Here is a 22,201-nt window from a genome sequence, read left to right on the forward strand (position 1 = left end):
TACTCTACGGGATCCACTCTTGTTGTTTCTGTCTAAAGGGTGTATGTTTATCTAATGTACTATTTACTAAAAGAAGGGGTCGAAGAAAAATGACTCGCACGGATGTCGCATCCACTGCATACGTATCTCATCTGAATATGAGAATCAGAGTCTTCGTAGCTCGGGTTCCTATGGGTGAAGGATAAGTGTGCTCGCTAAGACATCGCGTCTTATGCCTACGTATCTCAACGGGAATGAGAATCAGAGCAAAAAACGTAGTTCAGCCTAACTATGGGAACAAAGGGTCTCGATTGCAACTAGGGCAAGAGAAAGGAAAGTCTCGATCGCAACGAGGGCGAGAGAAAGGATCGCAACGAGGGCGAAAGCAAACAAGGATTAGTTGTTAGTCGTTAGTCAAACTCGGCAAGACATCGCATCTTGTGCCTACGTATCTCATCTGAACATGAGAATCAGAGTTGCCGTAGTTCGGCTACACGCACACAAACAAACACAGGCAAAGGCAAACGTGGAGCCTGACTGCCAATCACTGGACTTACATCAGCATCCGAACCAAACACACACAAAAGGGGCAAACGTGGAGCCCGACTGCCAATCATTGGACTTACATCAGCATCCGAACCAAACACACACAAAGGGGCAAACATGGAGCCCAACTGCCAATCACTGGACTTACATCAGCATCCGAACCAAAACACACACAAAAGGGCAAACGTGGAGCCCGACTGCCAATCACTGGACTTACATCAGCATCCGAACCCAACAAACCCACACTGGAACCCGAATGCCACTCGATGGGCTTACATCAGCTTCCAAGCACACAACAAGCACAAACAAACAACAAATCGCTAAGGAGTCGGGAACTCGAGCCTAGCAACTGTCCGACAAACACACACAAAAAAAGGGAAAAGTGCCCGGAGAGGTCTCGCACGACCTCCTGCCTACATACCTCGTCTGGAACAAGGATCAGGGCGATGTAGTTCCCCTTTATAGGGGTTGCCATCTGAACACGGACTTACAGAGGAAGACACCAGTTGTGTCAAAGGAGAGTGGGCAATGTGTTCACGTCCTAGCAGTAGGTGTCGCAGCTCGCTGAATCGAGTCTTAGGCAGTTACCTCTTTGCAATAGAACGGACTACATGCCACAAGATCGGAGACGCTCGGAAAGGTCTAAAAGAAAAGGGGGAAGCTCTGCCCTAGAGTTGTCATGCAATATGTACTTAGGTATTAGGATTTACAAATGGGAATATCTACCTAATGTTGGCATGCAAAGAATATGGGAATTCTACCTATGTTATCATATAAAAGAATAAGGGAATCCTACCTATGTTATCATACAAAGGGTTCTATCTAACGGGTGCTACCTAATCGGAGCAAGAATCGACGAATGGAGCAAGGAGAAGTGTTAGGGATTAGGGTAGATGGCGATGCATGAAGCAATCGACTTACAAGGTTGATGGCGATGCATAAAGCAATCGACTTACAAAAGGGTGGATGAATACGTGCTGGTTCTGTTAGGTTTTGAAAAATGATTACTCGACGTTGGATCGAGGTTTTGGTCTTGTTTTGAAATGGTTATCGAATGTTCCTTTTAGTTCTTGTATTAACAGATGAATAAAGAATGAAAGAATATTATACATTTCATGGGAGAGGGATACATTTGTTATGAATGGGGGTTGTCATGGCAATCAAGCAATATAAATATATGCCTCATACATCATACAAGTAGGCAACAGTTAATCAAACAATTAAGATATAAACAAGTATATGATCAAATCAAATAATCAAAGAATGGAATAATACAGCATTAAACAATGTATGAGTGTAAGTGCAAAGAAACCGGCTCATTGTAAGAAAGCCCAAGAGTAAGCTATGTGAGGTTGATGGCGATGCTTAAAAAAGCAATCGACTTACAAGGGTGTAAAAAAAGGGCTCGACTGAATCGAGAATTGTTTGATCTTATCATTATTATTTTTGAATGGTTCTTCTTTTTATTAATGAAAATGAGATGATTTATCATGATCCTCACACATAAAAGGTAAATAATTCACATAAATCCCAAAGAAAGAGGAATCACCTAAGTCATATTAAAAATAACATAATAGAAAAAATAAATAAACAATAGAAATATGTTAGTTAAGTAGTCAGACTAGATAGTTAAATGTGAGAATTAAATAAAATGTTAAAAAAAAACCAAAACATCACACCTGGGTATCAAACCCAGGACCAAAGAGGAAGTGAGCTATCTCCACTTCCACCAAGCCAAGACTTGCTTGCTACTATACTAAGACCAAACAAAACTAAACTCTAAACGAGAACTCCCCAAGGAGGAGAACGAGAATGGCCAAGCATGGGCCGCTGGCCTGGGAGTTTGACTAAGGCCCAAGAATCCTAAATTCCCAAACTCGGGTCAAAAAAAAGACCCAATCCCAAAATACCCTCACGTGCGAATAGAGAAAGGATCCCGAAGGTCACCCTAGCCGCATGGCTGTTGGGTGACGGGACAAGGGATACGGTTAATCTGGCGGCGTTATGAAGGGTTAGCAAGGGAGATGAATGTCATCAATGACAATAATGCTATGGTGCCAGTCCCAAAACACAAATCCTCCTCCCAACACTCGCAGGCTTAAAACAGTGACGGCTGATAAAACCAGCTAGATCCGTACACCACTAATCATGAAAAACGGCATTGAGAGTTCTCAAAACAAACTTCAACACAGACACAACCTTCTGGATCTAAAAGGGGAGCGAGCTATGGCTCAAAAGAATCACTCGAATCGCAAGCAGAAAGCCGACAAAGCAAACAAACGAAAACCAAGAATCAATGAAGCAAAGCGGAGTTTCTACCTTCTTGGAGGTTAGAAAAAATAAATGAAAGAGAGAAAATTTACCGGAGGCTTACGATTTTGGTGGTATCCTGATGAAAAGTATATCCGAAGTGAGTATTTTCGCTCTGTCGGTCTACCTCCTCCTCTTCTTGATCTTTAAGGTTTTTTTTCTTTTTGAATTGTAGCCACCGATTTTCCTCTCACTGATTTCTTCTGTATTTTTGGATTAGGGTTTATATCTCTATTTTGCCGCCTCCCATTCTCTCTGATTCCTCTTTCTCTCTATTTATGTTTGCAAATTAGGGTTTGGAGATCAAAAGAGGTCTCTGTCAAATCCCCTCTTCATGTGCTCAGTCAGGATTGGCCTTACTTGATGCTAAACCAGAACCGGTAAATTGCACTCAAGCTTTTTCCCTCTATTTTGTCTGGATACCAAATTGGGAATTCCTCTTGAAATTTTACTGTTGCCATTTTGCTTTTACTGCAGTGAATTCAGAGTATTGGTCTGAACTTGGTTTTGGATGCATGCCTTGGCTTTTGCTTCATCATGTGGCCAACCTCTTGGTCATGAGTTGCCATGTTTCGCAGAGAACAAAGTTATTCAATTTGTGATGCCAACTGTTGTTCTGATGATGTTGTCATGACAATTTAAGTAGCAATGTGGTAATGTTCTTGTAACTTCCATAGGTTGTTACTCACTGCAGAAGTCATGAGACCACTGCTCTATTGAGTACTTGCTTGTAATGCAGGTGGTTAGGTGCTCTGTTCCTAAACTGTTTTATCTATGCATTAAGATGGCCTGGTTAAGCATGCTACATATTTCATCTTGTATTATGTACTAACAGGGGAATTGTAACAGGTAGAAAGACTTGGTGGCTGCATGGTTCATTGCATAAAATATTCAGTTCCCGTATCAGTTATGCCAGTATGACTGCAAGCCGAAAGAACGCCAACGTGACATTATCCTTAGCAATTGAACTTCTTGCCTGCATTAGGCCTATGGAGTATTTCTGACTGAATTTTCCATGGTAATTTCGTCAGGTATAAAACCTGCTATCTTCATTGAATCAAACACCGGTAAAGCCTGTCTGCCAAATCCATGCCTAGCATAACCAGCTGACATTGTGTTCCAAGAGATGATATCTTTCTGCTGTATTCCTTCTTTAATCAAAACTGAATGGCCTTTTTTTGGATATGTTTTATTGCAGGTTGTTCTTACTGTCACGGTTGTTCTTCCGGCTGGAGGAGTTCTGGTTCCTTAAGGTTTTGTATTTGACCATTAATCCATAGCCCCAGCAGGACAAGAAGTGCAGTTCCAAGAGTAAAAAGAAGAGCAAATTCCATGCTGAATAAAACACCAGGTTCAACAACTTCAATTGCTCCATTAAAGAAGGTGTTTTGGTATGGGTGTTGGTCCATCTCATAGACAATGGTGCCCACAAGATCAAACGGTCCAGGTTGCAAGAACTTGCTGACAGAAAATATGTATGGGAAACTAGCCTTAATAGCGATGACATTCAAACTTGACTGCCCATCATTTTTTTAGACCAACAAGCAGCTCTGCCTCTTCACCACCTTTTACCAATCTTGCAATTTTCTTAAGGAAGACACAGATGGTATCAACTCCCGGAGCAGAAGGAAAGCCTCCATCCGCAAAGTCTTGAGCGTCGTCGGTTTCATCACCAACAATTCCGATGTCATTCAACTTCACCAGCATCCTCTGCAACTTCATCTGACTGACACCTAACAACTTGGAGGAGTGGGGAAGCGATGAGGAGGAGAAGGATGGAGAGAATCCAGAAGTTGTTGATGAGTGCCATGTGGGTGGTTCTAGCGTTGTGTTGTGTTGCGTCTGTATGCCTGTATAACTACCGCATAAATTAATGTAACCGTTATTTTTTCATGTTTTGAAGACATCACTGCTGAACCAGAAATTGTAAGAAGTGTGACTTGGAAATCTGCTTGGATCACACATGTTAAACTTTTTTTTTTTAAAATTAAGTATGCCTCTTCTCGAATGTATACTATCCGTTTCATTTGCAATAATCCTAAAACTATTGGTTCCCCCACAAAAGTAACATTGCCCACTCTCCTCTGACCTTTATCTTCTCAACAGCATCACGCTTATACACTATTTGGTGTGACAAATATGTTGTTGGGTGGTAATATGTGAAAAACTTCTTCACGGCTTCGCAGTATGAATCCTCGGAGGACCAAGGTATTCCTCGGACAAGAATTGCAAACTGACTTGGTTTTGGAGGCAATCCAGTGACATGTCCTAGGCATAAATTAGTAATGCTCTTGTATTCAAAGTAAAGAAGTGAGCATGTTGTCAATGATATGATGTACAATGCAAGACAATGAGTCCAAAGCTATTTGGATCCTTCCTGGACATTCTCAATGGTAAAGGCTTCCAGTGACTCAAAAGGTAGGTCCTTGCGTATCCTGTCATAACCATAATAATTCACTGGAAACACTAAAATTGTGCAGATGATAACAACAACAGAAAATACTCGAATACTGCATGCGTAAAGGTGAACCAATTGTCAATGAGGAGAAACTAGGAACACCCTGGTTCAAAAATCACAATGTTGAAGGGAGAAATGAAATGGAATGTGGATTGTTCAGATGTTTAGACTGGATATTGGGTCAGCAATGCATTGTACATTTTCCTTAAAGATGCGGCACTTCTCTCAGACAAAACAATGCATCACACAGACTGTGCTGGTCATTAAAGGAGAATGGGCAATTAAGTACAATTAACAAAGGAATCCGGAAGAAATTCTCCAAGTATGAGGAATTGCCAGTTGAGCAATTCTTGAAATGAAAACAAACAAAACTTGTGGCAACTTGACCAGAAAAGCACTCCATCCATGTTTTGAAAAATATATCAGAAACCTTAAGATTCAAATGCAGATCAACCCTTAAAACATGCTACCCTCCGCAAAATCCTATGTTTGGGACTCAATAGCATTGTAATCAAACCGTTCCCCGATAATAAACTGAGGATGAAGTGTGAGTGAAGAAAGAATGCAAACGAGTGATTGATGGGAAGAAAAATTCAGGGCCAAAATCTGGGTATGACAGCTGCCCCTATTTAAGCGTCTTCAACTTAGAGAATATGAAGCAGTGTATTCTTCATATGATCAAAGTGGGAGATGGTTAAATACTAAGAAGACCCGGATTTTGATCCTGAATCCGTATGTCGGAATCGGCAAAGAAGCAAATCTCGAAAGAAGGGTCCGTCTGGTACGGTGAAAAATCGGCCTGAGTACCGAAACAGAAAGTTGACCTAGATACCAAAATAAATGGTAACACAGAAATACCCATGGCCTGAACGCCGCTCATTAGTCTGAACACTAAGCATGAGAGTATCAATGTTGGTCTGATCGCCGGAAAACTGGTCTGAACACCACAAGTTCTTCGTCCTGATTGTTGAGAACTTCTTCGATCTGGAAATCGGAAACTGGCCTGAATGCCTCTTCGGTCTGGATACCGGGAAAACTGGTCTGAACACCACAAGTTCTTCGTCCTGATTGTTGAGAACTTCTTCGATCTGGAATCGGAAACTGGCCTGAATGCCACTTCGGTCTGGATACCGGGAAAACTGGTCTGAACACCACAAGTTCTTCATCCTGATTGTTGAGAACTTCTTCGATCTGGAATCGGAAACTGGCCTGAATGCCACTTCGGTCTGGATACCGGGAAAACTGGCCTGGACACCACAAGTTCTTCGTCCTGATTGTTGAGAACTTCTTCGATCTGGAATCGGAAACTGGCCTGAATGCCACTTCGGTCTGGATACCGGGAAAACTGGTCTGAACACCACAAGTTCTTCGTCCTGATTGTTGAGAACTTCTTCGATCTGGAATCGGAAACTGGCCTGAATGCCACTTCGGTCTGGATACCGGGAAAACTGGTCTGGACACCACAAGTTCTTCGTCCTGATTGTTGAGAACTTCTTCGATCTGGAATCGGAAACTGGCCTGAATGCCACTTCGGTCTGGATACCGGGAAAACTGGTCTGGACACCACAAGTTCTTCGTCCTGATTGTTGAGAACTTCTTCGATCTGGAATCGGAAACTGGCCTGAATGCCACTTCGGTCTGGATACCGGGAAAACTGGTCTGAACACCACAAGTTCTTCGTCCTGATTGTTGAGAACTTCTTCGATCTGGAATCGGAAACTGGCCTGAATGCCACTTCGGTCTGGATACCGGGAAAACTGGTCTGAACACCACAAGTTCTTCGTCCTGATTGTTGAGAACTTCTTCGATCTGGAATCGGAAACTGGCCTGAATGCCACTTCGGTCTGGATACCGGGAAAACTGGCCTGGACACCACAAGTTCTTCGTCCTGATTGTTGAGAACTTCTTCGATCTGGAAATCGGAAACTGGCCTGAATGCCTCTTCGGTCTGGATACCGGGAAAACTGGCCTGGACACCACAAGTTCTTCGTCCTGATTGTTGAGAACTTCTTCGATCTGGAATCGGAAACTGGCCTGAATGCCACTTCGGTCTGGATACCGGGAAAACTGGTCTGAACACCACAAGTTCTTCGTCCTGATTGTTGAGAACTTCTTCGATCTGGAATCGGAAACTGGCCTGAATGCCACTTCGGTCTGGATACCGGGAAAACTGGCCTGAATGCCACTTCGGTCTGGATACCGGGAAAACTGGCCTGAATGCCACTTCGGTCTGGATACCGGGAAAACTGGCCTGGACGCCACTTCGGTCTGGATACCGGGAACTGGCCTGAATGCCACTTCGGTCTGGATACCGCCTTGGTCTGAACACCGGAAAATTGGCCTGAATGCCATAAGTACATCGACCTGATCGTCGAAAACTTCTTCGATCTGAAAATCGGAAACTGGCCTGAACGCCGCATCGGTCTGGATACCGCCTCGGTCTGAACACCGGAAAACTGGTCTGAACACCATAAGTTCTTCGTCCTGATTGTTGAGAACTTCTTCGATCTGGAATCAGAAACTGGCCTGAACGCCGCATCGGTCTGGATACCGCCTCGGTCTGAACACCGGAAAACTGGTCTGAACACCATAAGTTCTTCGTCCTGATTGTTGAGAACTTCTTCAATCTGGAATCGGAAACTGGCCTGAACGCCGCATCGGTCTGGATACCGCCTCGGTCTGAACACCGGAAAACTGGTCTGAATACCATAAGTTCTTCGTCCTGATTGTTGAGAACTTCTTCGATCTGAAAATCGGGAAAGACTGGCCTGAACGCCACTTCGGTCTGAATACCGCCTCGGTCTGAACACCGGAAAATTCTTCATGTCTATCAGCATCGGCGAAGATAACAAAACAGTGATACGTGAGCCGACACGCATGCCAAGGACCTATGCTGGGGATAACAATCGAAAGATTGACCAAAGAGTGCATGAGATATATTATCTGTAGCCGTCAAAATGCAGATAGTACACTCGCATGGAAGATTACCCATAACCGGGTTGTAGGTTGTCAAATGAATAATCGACCGAAAAGAAAGGCATCAGGGTACCAGGACTAAGCATGCAAAAGATGACCAACCAAAAGAGGATAAAAGTTGCCAACTTGGAGCAAATACCCAAAAGAAAGGGGAAAACCCACTGGGGACAATACTGCTTGATCAAGGCAAGTATCCAGAGGGGAAAAGAGTATCAATACCGCAAGCTGGATACTGATAACTGCAAGGAGGGGATTACATCTACCGGTTTGTAGGCAGAAAACCACAGAAAGGTAACCAGTCATCGATAGGATGAGCACAAAGGGTTAACTCTGCCAATGGGATGAAAGTGGGATTTTACAACTACCAGCTAGTAGGTAGAGAACCACAACGATAGGACTTACAACTACCAGTTTGTAGGTAGAAGCCACAGAAAGGTAACCAGTCATCGATAGGATGAGCACAAAGGGTTAACTCTGCCAATGGGATGAAAGTGGGATTTTACAACTACCAACTAGTAGGTAGAAAACCACAAAGATAGGACTTACAACTACCGGTTCGTTGGTAGAAGCCACAGAAAGGTAACCAGTCATCGATAGGATGAGCACAAAGGGTTAACTCTGCCAATGGGATGAAAGTGGGATTTTACAACTACCAGTTAGTAGGCAGAAAACCACAAATTCCGCTGAGGATGAGATGAATGAGTGCCGGTTAGTGAGCGACTATTCATTTATGCCCCAGGGAAGCACGGGAGACAGCCAACAGGAAGCCAGTTTAGGATCGATCCAAAAAGCAGACTGAAACAAGACTCATCCTAATGAGGAAAGAACTCAATAGGGAAAACCCCTCACGTTAGGGAGGGAACGGAAACAACCGTCATCCACGAGGATGTATCTCGGTGGGGAGCGCAGAAGGAATGGTGGACATTTTCTGCTTAAGGGGTCGACTCTATATGGAGAGATCAGACACGCCCACATATGCTAGGGGAATTGAACCAAGCTTGCAAAATGATGCCAACTTCGGGGAGTAACACTGCTGGGGATACCCATTCAACTAAGGAGTCACTTGCTGGGAAAACACCAACTTCTCAACCATGCTGATGAACCCAATTCTGAAGCCGATCCAACGGCGCGATGCTAAACTCTTTCCAACAACCCAATCTCGGCTGGTCACCACGGCCTAGGGCTAATGGACATGTTTGCAATGTTGATGCATGAGTTTTTTGTTTTACACAATGCCCCATGATCATGGAAATGCTATGCACTAATGATGCAATATGCTATGCTTATCTAAATGATGAATGCATAAACACACGTCTCCTCCAGAGACAACACCGGGGAACTCCAGGAACTGTGCTGAGGATCCTATAATCACGTCAACTTCCACCCTGCTGGGGAAAGACAAACCTTGCTGAGGATACACTCCATCGAATCTGAACCGCTTGGAGATTACCCTACTAGGGGAGGCAACCCATTCTTATCTCTACTGGGGATGATTTTCTCCGAACCCGATCCGCTTGGGGATCTCACTGAGGGAAAACCATCAACACAAACCCTACTAGGAAGGCAGTAACCTTCAGGCTCGCTGAGGAGACACTGATCTCAAATCTGTTAGGGAGGATCTACTGGAGAGATCTGTATCAACAAATAGCAGGAGACAACCATCAACAGATACACGGCAACAGCTGCATCATGAGTATCTGAATGCTATGATTATGCATGTATGCATGATACCTAAAAATGTATGATGAATGCTGACAAACAGACGTGCTCAACACACAGGTCCGGGAATCAACCATCCGGTACCACTCTTCCGGAGGGAAAACCAAAGTCACCAGAGAGACGAGAAAATCCACTGGAGACTGGGATATCAGGGAGCAACACCATCCTGCAGGGGAGGAAGGCCACCAGAGGCTTCCGGAGGGATCGTCGGTCACAACCGGAGAACAGAGCTCAGCATACAGGCGGACGCGCCATGACCACTCGTGCTGGAGATCAGAGATACCATGAAGCAACCAGATCTCTGATAAGGATAGATAGGCACCGGTAAATCTCATCATGCCAACAACTCCGCTGGGGATCTACCTGAGGACATGATGGAGTACTGGATGTCAATCCACCAAATACTGAATCTTCCAAGAATAGCACCCATGCTGGGGGAGGGAGGAAGACTGCTCTGATGGAGAGAGGAAAGTTGAAGTCTTCAATAAATGCTCTGCCTAGGACTGCCCCACAAAAAGCGTCCAAACAGCAAACTTGCTAGGGATGCCCCACAATAGGGCTCAAACAACACTCTACTGGGGATGCCCCACTATAGGTGCTAATAGGGACTTGGAAGAAAAAAAACTGCACTGCCGGGGACATGAAGATGGACAACTTCAACCAACACTACACTGGGCAATCTCGCTGAGGAGAAACCATGAGAGGTTCTACAGGGAAAAGATACAGTCATGCTCGAGATACGAATAATTGTCTTACCTGTTGGTAATCATACCGCCCTTGGGAGAGCACTGTGGGTCTCCTAAGTATCCTCCCATCATTGTGAATATTCACTTAGTTTGAGAACAATTTTGAAAAATTTATTTATTTTGAAAAACAATGATACTTTATCAATTAAAACATGCAAAACGTTTGTTGAGTTGAAACAAATAAGAGTACAAATAATTGGATAAAAGCTCAAATTGATGTGATGGAATGGTAGTCTGCAAAGGGCGAGACTCCATAGATCTGTACAAGTTTGAAATCGGTGATATATATTGGAGAGGGCTACATTGAACATAATGACCCTTACTCTACCATTCTGAATTTCGATGTATTCAGAGCTTCAGTCGACGACGCATCGAGGATTCCTGACGGATGACAGATATAGAACACAGTCTTGTCAAGATGCAGTTACTTGCCAAATCCCTAATTTTTGCCTAGATTGCCCCAGTGTGAGGTGCTCAATCTAGCGGGATGCGAATTCTTTTTTTTCAATGTCTCTAACTTTTGCCTGGATCGCCCTTTCGGGTTTTCAATCCACCGAGACGCTCCTTTTTTGCCTAAGTTGCCCTTTGGGGTGTTCGACTTAGCGAGCTTTTTGTTCTTTTTTTGTTTTTTTGCGAAGTATTTCTTGACTGCATCGGGAATTCACAGGACGAGTGAACTTCTTCATCCATTGCTGTAAGTCTCAGAGCACCGCCTGAAAAGACTCTCTTGACAACCTATGGGCGTTCATAGCTTAGGGTTCACTTGCCCCTGGAATCGGGTACGAAAGACAAGACTTTCTTGAGCACAGGGTCCCTCGGAACACACGAGGCTTGACCTTCTTATAGCGTGCTTTCGTCACTCTCCGCTGATATAACTGACCATGACACATGGCAGTTAATCTCTTCCTTTCGATCGGATTCACTTGGTCGTAGTGACTCTGAATCCATTCAGCATCAGTCAACTTGGGACTTTGAGGGTGCTATTTCTCTTTTGTTTCTTTCTTTCTTTTTCTTCCTTTTGATTTGGATTTCTTTTGATTTTGCACCCTCCTCTTTTTTTTATTTTTTTTATTTTTATGTGCCCCAGTTGGCTGTTCTGCTGATTCTCGAGATGCAGCTGAGTGATCTTCTTTTCTTGCTCAAGAAGCCGGGAAATCTCATCAGGAATCCTTTCAACATCATCTTCTTCCGCTTCAAATACAGGGAATTCAAAATTGGGAGATAACGTCTGATCATTAGGTTCAATGGGTTTAAGAAACAACCTGCATAATGATTTAGAGATGAAAAGCTTTTTGAAAAACAAACAAGACAATCGTTATGCAGATGAAAAGATTGCTTTTATTCTTGTTTTTAAGGTTTTTTGTGATCACCAATTTCATGCGAAAAGCGAAAAGGGAAAACAAATGGAAAAACAAATGTTTTAACATGAATTTATTTGAATGAAAATATCATTGCACAAAATGTTGCCAACAATGTCATCACTTCTCCTTTTGGCATGGGAAAAGGGTTTTTTAAACAAAGTGATTATTACTCTGACTTGTGAACGACTGTAGGAACGCCCACAGTGACCCAATTGCGATAGATCCTACCAGGGATGACAAATGTCAGAATCCTTTGCATCAGCAGCTTCTGCTTTTGAACAACCCTCTTTGTTGAAGATCTTAGAAGAAAAGCCACCGCCGGCCCGGGGCTTGTTGTCTTCAAGCTTGATTAACACTGGGACCTAAGTCCTCGAAGCTCAGAATCCCTGATCTGACAAGGTCTTGAACCTTCATCTTCAGCTGGAAACAACTATCCACATCATGACCAGGAGCACCCGAATGATACACACAATGCTGTTCAGGCCTATACCACCACCGAGGGTTGACGGGTATAGCCGGCGGGTCTCTGGAAGTAATCAAGTTCCGCTCTATCAAAGAGGGATACAGCTCTGCATAGGACATAGGGATCGGATAAAAAATGATCTTCTTCCTCTCATTACTCGTACTGGCTTGATTACCATTGGGAGGCCGGTAAGCCTGCTGCTGAGGACGATGTTGTTGATGCTGATATTGCTGAGTTGGTATTCTCTATTGTTGTTGAGTTTGAGTGGCTGGAATAGTCACAGCAGCAACTTGCCGATGCTGTCCTTTGTTCACGCTCCTCCGACGGTGCACAACGTTTGTTTCACCCTCTCCCCTTCTGGGTGCCCCAGAGGATGGCTTTTTAGAACTTGAAGAATTTGAAGAGCCAGGATGGCGAACCGGAGCACGGGTTGCTCTGACATTAACAGTCTCTATAGCAAGAGGTTGTCCATTGATTATAATACCCCTCAAATCTTCACCCACGACACAGTTATTGACGGGAATAGTGACAGCAGTAATTTGATAATTGATAGGGACCCTCTCTGGTGAAGCACGACTGGGCGGCAGAATCACAGCTTCCTGTCTCTGGGCTAAGGCACGCAGCTCCTCTTGCCCCTGAACAACTCCTTGCATCATCGTCATGAACTGGGCCATGTTCTGCCCTCATCTCAGCCAACTCAGCTTGGACTTGATCCATACTCCTTTGATGATTCAATCTGGTTGCGGTGCGGACGATGATCAACAATCCCGTCTCAGTCAAAACCCAGAGTGAGAAGTCTCTCCCAAGCATGTCTGCAATGCAAGGATGATATGTGCATGATATGCATATGATGCGGATGCTATTTTATCATGAATGATCCTGAAAAGGATATGCACATGCGAGTTAACTTTTTTTCATGCATTATTATTTTTTTGGAAAATAAACATGCTATGATGCAAAGGATGGAGCCAAGACTGGCAGGTTGTGCATCTCGGCACACAGGATCCGAAGCTTCGGCTTGAACTCTGATTACAACCATCTGAAACCCAAAGTCAATCTGATCAACTGGCATCTGAACCCATGTCTGGAGAATTGAGTCACCATCTGAGAGAGCACCCACAGATTCAGCCCATGGATCCGAAATAAACGGAACCCGCTGATAAACCACGGACAGAACTCCGGCGTCCCGGAAATAAACGTCCATAAATTTGGCTGAACCAAAGTCACCATCACAGCACCACTGGCAGAAACCGTATCTGTAGAGATCAAACCCTCCCCTCACAGGTAGGTTCTAAGAACAGAAGTTTGTCAGCTTCAGCCCTTCAGTCGAGAATAATACGTTTACCACTGAAGGTTTGGCATTATTACGGGATAAAAGACCTCTGCTGACTCCCCTCAACAGGATATCCTAAAGCAAGTTCCCAGTCTCGGGGTCCTCGGATTGAGCAGCGAGAATGCGCCCACCAGAGCTAACATAATCACGTCTCGGAGGAGAGGCCTCGACTGAGTTCTCGGGAAATGGCCACCAGAGTCGACGATTTCTAAAGGAACATCATGTCGTTACGGAACATCCGTAGGACATAATATATCCAAGAGAAACCTCGTCTGGGTGTGGTTCTTCACGAACGACTTAACGTAGCAACATGCCACGCAAGCCTCATGAACATCCACTCTAAAATCTGTGTGTACACTCAAGCCTGGGTAATGGGCTTACCTCTCATAGAACACCCCCACCCCAATAAACAGATAAACAGCAGCAGATACAACAAACATATGTACATGAATGCAATAAGGTAAAGCAGGTAAATGCTGAAAATAAATAACTGTACAAAAGAATAAACACCCAATAAACAAGAAACCTACAAAAGCTAGGAGGGACTCGCTTAGGGAAATCAGATCCCCAGCAGAGTCGCCAGCTGTCGCAACCCGAAAAATACGGTATGCGAAAAAAACAACCGGCGAGAAAAGATGACAGAAGAGTCGCCACCGTGCGTTATTTATCCCAAAGGAGGGAAAGGAAACGCTCGAAGTAAACCTGGAGAAAGGAAAGGAAAAGACAAGGTCTCGCAACCAAATCTTGGGTTCGGGAGTCGATTATGCGAAGGGAAGGTATTAGCACCCCTACGCATCCGTAGTACTCTACGGGATCCACTCTTGTTGTTTCTGTCTAAAGGGTGTATGTTTATCTAATGTACTATTTACTAAAAGAAGGGGTCGAAGAAAAATGACTCGCACGGATGTCGCATCCACTGCATACGTATCTCATCTGAATATGAGAATCAGAGTCTTCGTAGCTCGGGTTCCTATGGGTGAAGGATAAGTGTGCTCGCTAAGACATCGCGTCTTATGCCTACGTATCTCAACGGGAATGAGAATCAGAGCAAAAAACGTAGTTCAGCCTAACTATGGGAACAAAGGGTCTCGATTGCAACTAGGGCAAGAGAAAAGGAAAGTCTCGATCGCAACGAGGGCGAGAGAAAGGATCGCAACGAGGGCGAAAGCAAACAAGGATTAGTTGTTAGTCGTTAGTCAAACTCGGCAAGACATCGCATCTTGTGCCTACGTATCTCATCTGAACATGAGAATCAGAGTTGCCGTAGTTCGGCTACACGCACACAAACAAACACAGGCAAAGGCAAACGTGGAGCCTGACTGCCAATCACTGGACTTACATCAGCATCCGAACCAAACACACACAAAAGGGGCAAACGTGGAGCCCGACTGCCAATCATTGGACTTACATCAGCATCCGAACCAAACACACACAAAGGGGCAAACATGGAGCCCAACTGCCAATCACTGGACTTACATCAGCATCCGAACCAAAACACACACAAAAGGGCAAACGTGGAGCCCGACTGCCAATCACTGGACTTACATCAGCATCCGAACCCAACAAACCCACACTGGAACCCGAATGCCACTCGATGGGCTTACATCAGCTTCCAAGCACACAACAAGCACAAACAAACAACAAATCGCTAAGGAGTCGGGAACTCGAGCCTAGCAACTGTCCGACAAACACACACAAAAAAAGGGAAAAGTGCCCGGAGAGGTCTCGCACGACCTCCTGCCTACATACCTCGTCTGGAACAAGGATCAGGGCGATGTAGTTCCCCTTTATAGGGGTTGCCATCTGAACACGGACTTACAGAGGAAGACACCAGTTGTGTCAAAGGAGAGTGGGCAATGTGTTCACGTCCTAGCAGTAGGTGTCGCAGCTCGCTGAATCGAGTCTTAGGCAGTTACCTCTTTGCAATAGAACGGACTACATGCCACAAGATCGGAGACGCTCGGAAAGGTCTAAAAGAAAAGGGGGAAGCTCTGCCCTAGAGTTGTCATGCAATATGTACTTAGGTATTAGGATTTACAAATGGGAATATCTACCTAATGTTGGCATGCAAAGAATATGGGAATTCTACCTATGTTATCATATAAAAGAATAAGGGAATCCTACCTATGTTATCATACAAAGGGTTCTATCTAACGGGTGCTACCTAATCGGAGCAAGAATCGACGAATGGAGCAAGGAGAAGTGTTAGGGATTAGGGTAGATGGCGATGCATGAAGCAATCGACTTACAAGGTTGATGGCGATGCATAAAGCAATCGACTTACAAAAGGGTGGATGAATACGTGCTGGTTCTGTTAGGTTTTGAAAAATGATTACTCGACGTTGGATCGAGGTTTTGGTCTTGTTTTGAAATGGTTATCGAATGTTCCTTTTAGTTCTTGTATTAACAGATGAATAAAGAATGAAAGAATATTATACATTTCATGGGAGAGGGATACATTTGTTATGAATGGGGGTTGTCATGGCAATCAAGCAATATAAATATATGCCTCATACATCATACAAGTAGGCAACAGTTAATCAAACAATTAAGATATAAACAAGTATATGATCAAATCAAATAATCAAAGAATGGAATAATACAGCATTAAACAATGTATGAGTGTAAGTGCAAAGAAACCGGCTCATTGTAAGAAAGCCCAAGAGTAAGCTATGTGAGGTTGATGGCGATGCTTAAAAAAGCAATCGACTTACAAGGGTGTAAAAAAAGGGCTCGACTGAATCGAGAATTGTTTGATCTTATCATTATTATTTTTGAATGGTTCTTCTTTTTATTAATGAAAATGAGATGATTTATCATGATCCTCACACATAAAAGGTAAATAATTCACATAAATCCCAAAGAAAGAGGAATCACCTAAGTCATATTAAAAATAACATAATAGAAAAAATAAATAAACAATAGAAATATGTTAGTTAAGTAGTCAGACTAGATAGTTAAATGTGAGAATTAAATAAAATGTTAAAAAAAAACCAAAACATCACACCTGGGTATCAAACCCAGGACCAAAGAGGAAGTGAGCTATCTCCACTTCCACCAAGCCAAGACTTGCTTGCTACTATACTAAGACCAAACAAAACTAAACTCTAAACGAGAACTCCCCAAGGAGGAGAACGAGAATGGCCAAGCATGGGCCGCTGGCCTGGGAGTTTGACTAAGGCCCAAGAATCCTAAATTCCCAAACTCGGGTCAAAAAAAAGACCCAATCCCAAAATACCCTCACGTGCGAATAGAGAAAGGATCCCGAAGGTCACCCTAGCCGCATGGCTGTTGGGTGACGGGACAAGGGATACGGTTAATCTGGCGGCGTTATGAAGGGTTAGCAAGGGAGATGAATGTCATCAATGACAATAATGCTATGGTGCCAGTCCCAAAACACAAATCCTCCTCCCAACACTCGCAGGCTTAAAACAGTGACGGCTGATAAAACCAGCTAGATCCGTACACCACTAATCATGAAAAACGGCATTGAGAGTTCTCAAAACAAACTTCAACACAGACACAACCTTCTGGATCTAAAAGGGGAGCGAGCTATGGCTCAAAAGAATCACTCGAATCGCAAGCAGAAAGCCGACAAAGCAAACAAACGAAAACCAAGAATCAATGAAGCAAAGCGGAGTTTCTACCTTCTTGGAGGTTAGAAAAAATAAATGAAAGAGAGAAAATTTACCGGAGGCTTACGATTTTGGTGGTATCCTGATGAAAAGTATATCCGAAGTGAGTATTTTCGCTCTGTCGGTCTACCTCCTCCTCTTCTTGATCTTTAAGGTTTTTTTTCTTTTTGAATTGTAGCCACCGATTTTCCTCTCACTGATTTCTTCTGTATTTTTGGATTAGGGTTTATATCTCTATTTTGCCGCCTCCCATTCTCTCTGATTCCTCTTTCTCTCTATTTATGTTTGCAAATTAGGGTTTGGAGATCAAAAGAGGTCTCTGTCAAATCCCCTCTTCATGTGCTCAGTCAGGATTGGCCTTACTTGATGCTAAACCAGAACCGGTAAATTGCACTCAAGCTTTTTCCCTCTATTTTGTCTGGATACCAAATTGGGAATTCCTCTTGAAATTTTACTGTTGCCATTTTGCTTTTACTGCAGTGAATTCAGAGTATTGGTCTGAACTTGGTTTTGGATGCATGCCTTGGCTTTTGCTTCATCATGTGGCCAACCTCTTGGTCATGAGTTGCCATGTTTCGCAGAGAACAAAGTTATTCAATTTGTGATGCCAACTGTTGTTCTGATGATGTTGTCATGACAATTTAAGTAGCAATGTGGTAATGTTCTTGTAACTTCCATAGGTTGTTACTCACTGCAGAAGTCATGAGACCACTGCTCTATTGAGTACTTGCTTGTAATGCAGGTGGTTAGGTGCTCTGTTCCTAAACTGTTTTATCTATGCATTAAGATGGCCTGGTTAAGCATGCTACATATTTCATCTTGTATTATGTACTAACAGGGGAATTGTAACAGGTAGAAAGACTTGGTGGCTGCATGGTTCATTGCATAAAATATTCAGTTCCCGTATCAGTTATGCCAGTATGACTGCAAGCCGAAAGAACGCCAACGTGACATTATCCTTAGCAATTGAACTTCTTGCCTGCATTAGGCCTATGGAGTATTTCTGACTGAATTTTCCATGGTAATTTCGTCAGGTATAAAACCTGCTATCTTCATTGAATCAAACACCGGTAAAGCCTGTCTGCCAAATCCATGCCTAGCATAACCAGCTGACATTGTGTTCCAAGAGATGATATCTTTCTGCTGTATTCCTTCTTTAATCAAAACTGAATGGCCTTTTTTTGGATATGTTTTATTGCAGGTTGTTCTTACTGTCACGGTTGTTCTTCCGGCTGGAGGAGTTCTGGTTCCTTAAGGTTTTGTATTTGACCATTAATCCATAGCCCCAGCAGGACAAGAAGTGCAGTTCCAAGAGTAAAAAGAAGAGCAAATTCCATGCTGAATAAAACACCAGGTTCAACAACTTCAATTGCTCCATTAAAGAAGGTGTTTTGGTATGGGTGTTGGTCCATCTCATAGACAATGGTGCCCACAAGATCAAACGGTCCAGGTTGCAAGAACTTGCTGACAGAAAATATGTATGGGAAACTAGCCTTAATAGCGATGACATTCAAACTTGACTGCCCATCATTTTTTTAGACCAACAAGCAGCTCTGCCTCTTCACCACCTTTTACCAATCTTGCAATTTTCTTAAGGAAGACACAGATGGTATCAACTCCCGGAGCAGAAGGAAAGCCTCCATCCGCAAAGTCTTGAGCGTCGTCGGTTTCATCACCAACAATTCCGATGTCATTCAACTTCACCAGCATCCTCTGCAACTTCATCTGACTGACACCTAACAACTTGGAGGAGTGGGGAAGCGATGAGGAGGAGAAGGATGGAGAGAATCCAGAAGTTGTTGATGAGTGCCATGTGGGTGGTTCTAGCGTTGTGTTGTGTTGCGTCTGTATGCCTGTATAACTACCGCATAAATTAATGTAACCGTTATTTTTTCATGTTTTGAAGACATCACTGCTGAACCAGAAATTGTAAGAAGTGTGACTTGGAAATCTGCTTGGATCACACATGTTAAACTTTTTTTTTTTTAAAATTAAGTATGCCTCTTCTCGAATGTATACTATCCGTTTCATTTGCAATAATCCTAAAACTATTGGTTCCCCCACAAAAGTAACATTGCCCACTCTCCTCTGACCTTTATCTTCTCAACAGCATCACGCTTATACACTATTTGGTGTGACAAATATGTTGTTGGGTGGTAATATGTGAAAAACTTCTTCACGGCTTCGCAGTATGAATCCTCGGAGGACCAAGGTATTCCTCGGACAAGAATTGCAAACTGACTTGGTTTTGGAGGCAATCCAGTGACATGTCCTAGGCATAAATTAGTAATGCTCTTGTATTCAAAGTAAAGAAGTGAGCATGTTGTCAATGATATGATGTACAATGCAAGACAATGAGTCCAAAGCTATTTGGATCCTTCCTATTCTCAATGGTAAAGGCTTCCAGTGACTCAAAAGGTAGGTCCTTGCGTATCCTGTCATAACCATAATAATTCACTGGAAACACTAAAATTGTGCAGATGATAACAACAACAGAAAATACTCGAATACTGCATGCGTAAAGGTGAACCAATTGTCAATGAGGAGAAACTAGGAACACCCTGGTTCAAAAATCACAATGTTGAAGGGAGAAATGAAATGGAATGTGGATTGTTCAGATGTTTAGACTGGATATTGGGTCAGCAATGCATTGTACATTTTCCTTAAAGATGCGGCACTTCTCTCAGACAAAACAATGCATCACACAGACTGTGCTGGTCATTAAAGGAGAATGGGCAATTAAGTACAATTAACAAAGGAATCCGGAAGAAATTCTCCAAGTATGAGGAATTGCCAGTTGAGCAATTCTTGAAATGAAAACAAACAAAACTTGTGGCAACTTGACCAGAAAAGCACTCCATCCATGTTTTGAAAAATATATCAGAAACCTTAAGATTCAAATGCAGATCAACCCTTAAAACATGCTACCCTCCGCAAAATCCTATGTTTGGGACTCAATAGCATTGTAATCAAACCGTTCCCCGATAATAAACTGAGGATGAAGTGTGAGTGAAGAAAGAATGCAAACGAGTGATTGATGGGAAGAAAAATTCAGGGCCAAAATCTGGGTATGACATGAGGCAAACATATTCTGTGGGTATTACTGTTGCAAAAGCATGGAGGGCTAAGCTAATTGCCAAGAAGATAATTGAAGGTGATGCTGACAATCAGTATGCTTCCATATGGAGGTATGCAGAAGAACTAAGAAGGGTAAACCATGGCAACACTGTGAAGATAAATGTAGAAAGACCTAGTCCATCCATACAACCAAGGTTTGGGTCATTTTATTTCTGTTTTGATGGCTGTAAGAAAGGCTTTATTCATGGATGCAGACCATTTGTGGGGGTTGATGGATGTCACTTAAAGACCAAGTATGGTGGACAGTTACTTATTGCTGTAGGCAGGGATGCTAATGATCAATACTTCCCTTTGGCATTTGGTGTGGTTGAAAATGAAACAAAGGAGAGTTGGAGATGGTTTATACAACTACTAATGGAGGACATTGGTCAGGATAGAAGATATGTATTTATCTCTGATCAACAGAAGGTATGTATTTAACTCTATCTTTCTGTTGCAAATTATTCTATTCTCTAAATGTTGGAAAAATTTCTATTTTGTATCAGGGACTTGTGGCTGTATTTGAAGAATTGTCTGATACTATTGAGCATAGATTATGTCTTAGGCACTTGTATGCTAATTTCAAGAAAAGGTTTGGTGGAGGAGCCCTTATTAGAGATTTAATGATGGGAGCTGCTAAAGCCACATACTATCAGGCATGGGTCCAAAAGATGGTCAATTGCTGAGACTTTTCAGGTTACACATAGTTACAACACACATGAATTTATTGTTGACATTGCTAAAAGGTCATGTAGTTGTAATTTTTGGGAATTAGTAGGAATTCCATGTAGGCATGCTGTAGCTGCTCTGAGTTATAGAAAGCAAAACCCTGATGAATTTGTTGATGCTTGTTACACAAGAGAAAAGTTTGCACTATGTTATGGATTTTCAGTAAGTCCAATCAATGGTCAAGATATGTGGCCAGAAGTTGAGATGGAACCACCTCTACCACCTGCATATAAAAATGGTCCTGGTAGACCTAAGAAGATTAGGATAAGAGAAAGTGGAGAGGATGGTGCAAGGAAGAGAAGATCTGGTGTTGCATATAAGTGCACCAAATGTGATAATTTTGGTCACAATGCTATGACTTGTAAGGCTACCACTCAGGATCCCAATGCACTTAAAAGAAAGGTAATTCATTGTGATATACATTTTGTCTTACATTCTACATTCTGTCTTACATTCTTCATTGTGATATGCATTGTGATGACAACCATACATTGTGTCTTACATTGTAGAGAAAACCTAAAAAAGGACATGTGCCAACTGCAACTGATATGCCAACTGCAAATGATATGCCAACTGCATCTGATATGCCTGCCCCAACTGCAACTGATATGACTGTTCCAACAAATGTGCCTGTTCCAACTGATCCACAGCCTCCAACTGATATGCCTGTTCCAACTATTATGAGTCAAACAGGATCTAGTGTGGCTGCCTCAATCACAAAACAATCCAGAAAAAGGGTTGAAAAAAAACCTATCATCAAAAGAAGGCAAAGTAAGAGGATCAAGTTGAGTTGGTTTAAAAGACCCATAACAGGTGAAGGAATATCTAG

General features: G+C 43.0%; 2 pseudogenes; both read right to left on the reverse strand.

Annotated features, from left to right (window-relative positions):
* Positions 1-4,046: 4,046 nt before the first annotated feature.
* Positions 4,047-4,645, reverse strand: LOC127137422 (translocon-associated protein subunit alpha-like; annotated as a pseudogene).
* Positions 4,646-18,740: 14,095 nt separating this feature from the next.
* Positions 18,741-19,339, reverse strand: LOC127137423 (translocon-associated protein subunit alpha-like; annotated as a pseudogene).
* Positions 19,340-22,201: the final 2,862 nt, after the last annotated feature.

The sequence above is a fragment of the Lathyrus oleraceus genome, chromosome 4 (genome assembly GCF_024323335.1).
Source record: "Lathyrus oleraceus cultivar Zhongwan6 chromosome 4, CAAS_Psat_ZW6_1.0, whole genome shotgun sequence".
NCBI classification, from domain to species: domain Eukaryota; kingdom Viridiplantae; phylum Streptophyta; class Magnoliopsida; order Fabales; family Fabaceae; genus Lathyrus; species Lathyrus oleraceus.